Source organism: Bidens hawaiensis, unplaced genomic scaffold (assembly GCF_021521415.1).
Source record: "Bidens hawaiensis isolate Kalapana, Puna unplaced genomic scaffold, B.hawaiensis_p1.1 tig00052358_1, whole genome shotgun sequence".
Lineage (NCBI taxonomy): Eukaryota > Viridiplantae > Streptophyta > Magnoliopsida > Asterales > Asteraceae > Bidens > Bidens hawaiensis.
The window spans coordinates 88,928-96,766 of record NW_027499410.1 but is presented as its reverse complement, the minus strand read 5'-3'; the positions used below and the strand labels follow the sequence as shown (position 1 = coordinate 96,766).

At 35.4% G+C, this 7,839-nt stretch overlaps 1 long non-coding RNA gene across 1 annotated transcript; it reads left to right on the top strand.

The window, feature by feature from the left end:
- Positions 1–6,840: 6,840 nt before the first annotated feature.
- LOC143599563 (uncharacterized) lies at positions 6,841–7,288 on the top strand. Its single transcript, XR_013147319.1, has 3 exons — positions 6,841–6,930; positions 7,036–7,086; positions 7,155–7,288. It is a non-coding gene; the product is annotated as an uncharacterized LOC143599563 (long non-coding RNA).
- Positions 7,289–7,839: the final 551 nt, after the last annotated feature.

The following is a 7,839-nucleotide window of genomic DNA, read 5'->3' as shown; positions in this document are numbered from 1 at the left end:
CAAGTGGATCAATTCATCAATAAACACAACCGAACAAGAACAACAAGTTCCTAATTAAATAATCTATTTATATCTCCTTTACATATATTTTATACGGTATATTACAGGACTAAAAGATATGTATGGATCACTTACATAAATAATACAATCTATTTTTTCTTTCTTGTTACTTTTTAATTATATAAATATTAAAAAATACAATAACATGAAACTTAAAATGTATTTCCAACTTATAACCTTTGTTGGCCCATTCATAAAGACAAAATCTTTAAACATCTTGTATTTAAAGTACTTTTGTCGATTGACTCGTAAGAATTCTAGCAACACTTTGACTCATAAGAATTCTAGCAACACTTTTGTCAATCGACTCAGCAAGAATTCTATCAACACCAACTAGATTAATAGGTCGAAAATTTAGAATCAAGTTACAAAAGACAAATTACATAAATAATTATTGAATAGATGAATATATAGCCTTAAATATCCAATTTCATCACCTCCCAATATTTTAACAAAAGCAAAATCCGACCACATGAGTTCCATAAATCTTTGCATCCAGTTTTTGTAGTGTCCATCTATGAATGTGACAATCCGTTTCAGTTGTCGAGTGTCGTTGCAACTTGAAATGCGGAATTGGTGGAAACTTCAGTGAAAAAGCAATGAGCATCGGCACCATCTTCATAGCCATTGCCTCCTGTACGTAGTGTGTTCCACAATAATAATAATATAATCTAATGAATATGGCAAACAAACATATATAAGATCCAACACTTGAATTCCTATATATTTAACAAAAGAAAACAAGTACAATGTCAATGTCATACCTCACGTGAGATGGATGTGAAGGAAGCACATGGAGAAGCTTCAAGAAAATAGTTTTTCATTTCAGTAGATTCATTAGAAGGTGGCAATGGATGGACCTCACTCGCGAAAGTCGGTTAAATCTTTAAACGTCTTAAATTCGCAAATGGCGAAGAAGAAGGTGAGCGTGAACATTCTTTCATGTAATAAGAAACCAACTGCATGTATGCATGCACACATTATATACATGTATAACAAACAATCTTGAAACTTGGTTACAATTCTATAAAGTTATCTTTTGGGTTCAAAAGAAGTGTTTCTAGGTGGTTAGGGTGAAGTGTAGCTAGCGTTTCTAGGTAGGCCGCTAATTGGACAAGCGGGGTCCAATCGGTTTTCTTCATATGCCACGTCAGAGCCCGCTAAAGGCTGGGACAAACCGGGTTCTTTTAGTATATCTAAATCTACAACTTCAAATACACAAGTACAATGTTTATATTTGTTCTAGGTTTAATCATCTCACAAAAAGAATCAAATGCAAAGGGCTTGTAATTAGTTGAACCCTACTAGCCCCTCTTATAGGTGTGTATGAAACTTAAAAAACAACACTAAAAAACTGAAATAAAAAACTTGTACCGAAGCAAAAAACTAATTAACCGTTTTGTTTTATGTTATTTTTAAACAACCGAACTTACGTACGGTTTGGTTCTGGTTTTGCATGTTATAAAAACCAAATAAACCGAACAAATTTTCTACATTTCATACTTTTTTAAGTAATTTAAAGAATTTAACACATATATATGTAAATCAAATATTTTTTTCTCAAATGTATAATCATTTAGTTATTATATAATAAGTTATTAAAATAATTTAGACCTAAATTCAGTATCTGGGCCATACGTTTCTTTTCGACCAAAATTTTCAAGCTCAAATGGTAAAACTATAAAAACCAAAAACGCCCAAAAAAAAAACCAAAACTGGACAGTTTTTAAAGAAACCCAAAAAGTTTCGTTTTAACCTAAACCGACCCCAATAGAATCGTGCACATCCCTAGCCCTACTAGCTGTGCTAGCTACCTAGAATTGAAAATTTTCTCCTAGACCTAGAAACACCCCTTTGTTTTCCCTAATAATTCAAATGTATACGTACCTCGACCACTTCCAAGTTAAGTGTAAGAAATTTGACACGATGCAAGTGTTGAAGCAGACCAAACACTTTACCCGCATGTACCAAGTGAGGTGACAAAATACAAAGATCTAAAGAACGCAAAGTCTCTATAGAGAACTGCAAAGAGCAATCTTATCATCATCCTTAAAATTCCCTGAATCGCCGGTTTTTATAGTAAGATTAGAAAGATAAGGATGCCAAATACGAAAACCCTTCGAATATTTACACGTTCTCGGATATACCAATGTGAGATCCTTCAGATTCACACACTTGGAGAAAAGATCAACGCGCTTGTCGTTACAAAATGTGATATCATCAAGATGCAATGTTGTTAAAGTGGGAAGTTCCTACGGTGTGTCCAATATGGAAATAGAACCATGTAGAGTGAGGTGTTTCAAACACCGCGAGCTAAAAAGAGAGTCCGGTAATGTAATATCTAAGCGCTCAAGTGTGAGTTGTTGGGCATGGTTACATAATGCATAGCTGAAAACAGTTTCCACAAATGCCGAGTCGAACGGACAACGCCTAACGTTGAGTGAATGTAGCCCGGTTAGATTGTTGCGGTGATACAAAACATCATGAACAAATTTGGAGGTGATAGACGGGTCGAAATCGAAAGTGAGATAGGTCATTGAAGTCCAGATATACCTCCATCTAGACGACAAACCACTCGTCTTAATAGCGTCTTTGATATCAACAAAAGACAAGATCTTATGGAGCAGATCGTTCGACAAGCTGGTTAGTCTATCGTCTTCTACGAAATCACAAATATTTTTAAGAAAAGAGAAAAGATTCCACCACCACATCCGCAGTACATAATAATATTGTTTGATCATCTCATGAGAGGATTGAGATAGGGATCAGAGAATAATTTGGTGGAATAATAGCACAAATAGTGCTCAACACCTTATGATACGATCCAAGTTTTATGGATTAAACATTGGAAAGGTAAAGATGAAACCAAATTACTTTTATCTTCTTAATTAGTTTGAATTTGAATTTGAATTATTATATAATATATTATTCTCCCTAAACTCAACTGCTTTTTGGGATGATCTCAGCAATTTAAACTCTTTAACTTTAAATCATGACCATTCAAATTGCTAAAATAGCTTCTAGAAGGAGAAGTTAAGGGGAAATTGAGAAAGGTTTTACACCTTGGATTAACTCGTAAATCCACCCCCACTACCCTGTTTGCTCGGCTTCTCTTTCTCTCATGTTGATTACAAATCAACTGGATCTTCATCTTCTTCAATTAATATCATCAATCGTGAGTTTTGTCTAAAAAAACCCATCTTTTCATTCACCTACCGTCCCACGCACCAGTGTTCATTCCACATCAATATATGACATCGTTCATTCATCATCAACTTCACCGTTTCATTCACACATCAACAACTATGATTTCCTGCACTGGTACTGTTATATAATCATCTCTCTAATGTCCTTAATTGGATTATAGAATAATATTTGTATGGAATATTGGTATGACAATCTAACCCAAATTTAATATGTTGATTTTGTGGGTCCAGGAGGGGAGTGCACACCAGTTGTTTGCTAGATAAAAGGCCACTTCTTTATTTAATAATTCGCTGGAGTTCATGTTGGTTAAAGGTCAAAGCCATGTTTCTCTAAATTGTATACAATAATTACATGCAGACAATGTTTACACCAAGAAGTAGCCACTTTGAACACAAAATTTATTCTGCTAGAAACCGGGAATCTAAGGTGCTGAATTTAGGATAAATACTCAAATCCGAGATAAGCTGGAATAGCTAAATGGGTACAGTACGCATCACATTCATATTGCAAAAGTTATTTTTTGTGCAATTATGCTCTTAAGTAGAAACTGCAGTTTCTTTGTTGTGTGTAGAACAGAATTGGAGCATACATTATTACAGCTCTTGATGTTGTAGTGAAAACCACAGCTACAGGTCTTCGTGCTGAGGAAGCTATGTGTCGTCGCACTTTGCATTGGATGGACAGATGCATAGCAGGTAAAGATTTTAAAGCTACATTTTTATTAGATATGGTGTTTTGGAACCAAATGAATTAATTGATCCGGTTTTTTTTTCTCTAAGGAGTAAAATAAAAACGTTTGGTTAAATGGAAAACTGCCAAATGTTGATAATAGTCCGAAGTATACTCTTAATGCATAAATCTCCTCAAATTATTTTATTTACAAACTGCTAGATTATTTTAAAACAATGTGGGGTAACTGTTTGTACTTGTCATTTTTCAATGACAAATGTGGGTTGGGTTGTCGTGCAAACATTCATCATCTATTATAACTTTCTTTATCTTTATTTATTTTTTGTAATTAATGGAATTTTTTTATTTAAAAAATATTCTTATGTATGATAATGCTATAATCTCTACTTTATGTTTTGTGATCCTCAACTTATGGGCACTAAATAATGGGTGGAAGAACTGGTTGAAGTGTATCCAATTGAGCTTCAAAAGTACACAGAAAAGAAAATAACAAAAAGCTTAAACTAAGATGCTTTAATATTAATGTTATGTTATTCATTACATGTTATATGTTTTAAAGCATTACGATTATTGCGTGTAGCAAGTTTTTTTACAGCAACTGTATCAAAAAGGACCTACCAGCAATTCCTAATCCTAGGATCATGGGCATCATATATGAGTGCAGTGGGCTGGTGGCAACATGCACATGGAAGAACAAAAATGGGCATGAGCAACTACGGACTTTTTTCAAGCTTTGAGAATCTATGATGAAGTTGGGAATTATAGAAGAAATCTGTCTACTAATTATTTTATGTTTTAAGCCTTTTTGTGTTTCTGTAATTGTTATTCAGATAATTTGACCTATCTGTTATGTTATACAAATAATTGATACCGTCAACATGCTTGTGCAATCGGAGGTTGATCCATTTGATGGCAAAAGGTTTTTTATTTGTCTATTTATTTATTTATTTATTACATTATGGCAATAAACTACCCGTCCACCGGATAGGTATAAAACTAGTTTCTTAAGGTTTTATCTTTTATCCTTTTATTTTTCTTCAGATATTGTTAAAAGTTAACTGAGTTTTTATCAAAGAACTATTTGGCTTTTCTACTTTCTTCTTGTGTTCTGGGGTGATTTTCGGTTGTCTCAAATAAATTGTATATATCATCTTACCCATAATTGCAACCGCTCGATCCCAAGCAGTTTACTTGTTTAACGATTTGAAAGTTGAAACCGACCGTTTAAATAGAGTGTTATGTATAAACATGAACCATTTTATCATTTTAATTATTATAGTACAAACTAGTGATTTAAAAATACAAAAAAATATATATATTTGGTTCAAGCAGCCTTAAACCGTCTGGACCTCTCATAGTGAATGTTGATACATTTCAGTTTGGTTTCATACCAACACATTTTGCTGCTAAACACCATAGATGTTTCAAGTCAGCTTCCAAAAGCCAAGGAACGCTTCAGGCTACACGCGAGAAGATGATGGATTTATATCAAAAACACGTACGTACACTTGGGATCTTGTCCAACGACCAGTCGACCACACTCCTTTAACGTTATGGGATCAAAATGAATTCATCACACTAAGTTGTAACTAGATGGCGCGGTTGAAGAAGCAACAATCTTAGATCTACATTTGATGACGTAACACTGGCGCAAACCTTAAAAAATGTCACATCAATTGTTCAAGAACGCGAAGAGCAAGCGTTGCTATGGCAACATGTTAACAACAGGAAATATGTCACCAAATAATTGGGATTGACATAAAAGCATTACGTTAATTTCTTTTGGTCGATGATAACTCAAGTTACATGTGGATATATATGTTGAAAACAAAAGATCAAATATTTGAGACGTTCGATCAAAAGATTCAAGAAGGAAGCTCAATCGTGGAGGGAATTCACTTAAAAAATACGTAGTAAAAAGACGAATTAAGGGATCCTACTACGCCAACTCGCAACACCATACTCTCCAAAACAAAACGAAGTAGTAAAAAGTAAAGTAACGATGAAAGTTTGGAACTATGTAGTGTCTAAGCATTACAAGTAGTAAAGTAACTTAACGATGAAAGTTTGGAACAATGTATACCTAGTAACTTATCATTTTCTTTAGGAACAGCTAATCAAATAATCTATTTATATCTCCTTTACATGTTGTATATCATACGGTATGGTATATTATAGGACTAAAAGATATATGGATTGCTTATACAAATAATACAATCTATTTTTTATTTCTTAATTGTTACCTTTAATTATATAAATATTAAAAAATATTTTTGGACGAAATTAGCAAATGTGACCAAACTTCATGTATGATTTTGACACGTAACTGTTCGCTCAAAACATTCATAATATCCATTACAGGTGAGTATATATAAACAAAATCCGGTAATTCATTCATTCCTTGTTTAATTAATAATAATTAGATATAAACTGGTAGGTATTTGTATTGTGTTTGTGATGATGATGATTATTATTATTATATGAAGAAGCATTGATTGATTGATTCGAATAGATTCTGAAATGAACAAGAAACTCAAGTCTGCATTCGAGAATGTGAAATCATTACCCTTAAAGAGGATAATCATTCAGTTTTGGAAAACGATTACAACCCCCAGTGGCAAGTACAGACTCCTTTCATGTCGCGGTTACCCTGCCGCCTATTCGCTTGTCAACCGTCGTCTCTGCAAGTACAGGCAAAGCTGTACCAGGCATTTCTATGCTATTGATGAGGCACAAGACTGTCAGAACATCATCCGTGCTCCCCCCACCCGTGCCTTGATGCACCTTGTTCCGGAGGTGGTTCTGGATCTTAATCTTCACAGGGGGACCCCGGTGGTCGATGCTGCTTTGGAATCTGAATTAACTTGCTTTATCATGCTGCCTGATGGTATCCCCGTTGGCGTCGTTGAAGTTTCTGCCAGACTTCCTTCCCATCTTGTTCTAATATTCAACGACTTGCGACTTCAACTCAAGGTACGTACGTACGTACGTTGTATATGTTTTACAAAGTATTATTATTGGATGGTTGGTTTTTTAATAATATTAAGATTAAGATGATGCCTGCCTACTTGTTTGCAGACTGCGGGTTTCAGCCTCTGTGTTCCACCAAAATTTAGGAAGCTTTGCAAGGTAAGTAAGTAAATAAATGATATATGATTCATTCTTTGTTTTAAGTACCTTAAGTTTCCTTAAAACAGCCTGTGACCGGTGATGCTTTCAAACTTGCCAAAGAAGAAGCTGGAAAGGCATTACAAGTGGCTATTCAAAAGCATGCCATCACGCTCGCTCAAGTTTGGGCCCCTTTCAAGACTACTCATGGTCAGCTGTTAGCAAATTGCGCTCGCGTTTCCTTGCTGGTGCAGAGCAGTCTTGGGTTGAGCGCTTTAATCGTGATCTTCTTTATCTCCCTTTCAATGAGGAGGACGAGGAGTGTCTCGTTGCAAAGACTCTTCAAACTCATCAACCACACCTGTGCAGAAACATCTGTAAACCGAGTTGTAACACGGGAATGTCGGCCCTACTCTCTGCCTAAGCCAAATGTGCCTGCCTTGTGATTTGCTTGAGGAGCTCTCACACGGGAGAACTCGACTACGCCTTTCAGTTCTTTTGGCCCCTAGATCGCAACCACGAGGCCCAGACGGAGGCTCTGTTGTTCACAATTAACGATCACTTGCCAAGCTTCAAGTACACTTCCGGGGCACAGCTTGGTGATGAGTTACTTGTTTCAGATGTTGACAGCCCTTTATCACCCTTGAAGATCTCCCCATCAGAAGCCAGGGGCCAAAGTCAAACTCAGCTGACCTACATCACAGCTCCAGAAGGTGAGGGTGACGAAGACGACGATGATCATGATCTGACCATGATAGCAGTTTTTAAGGTTGA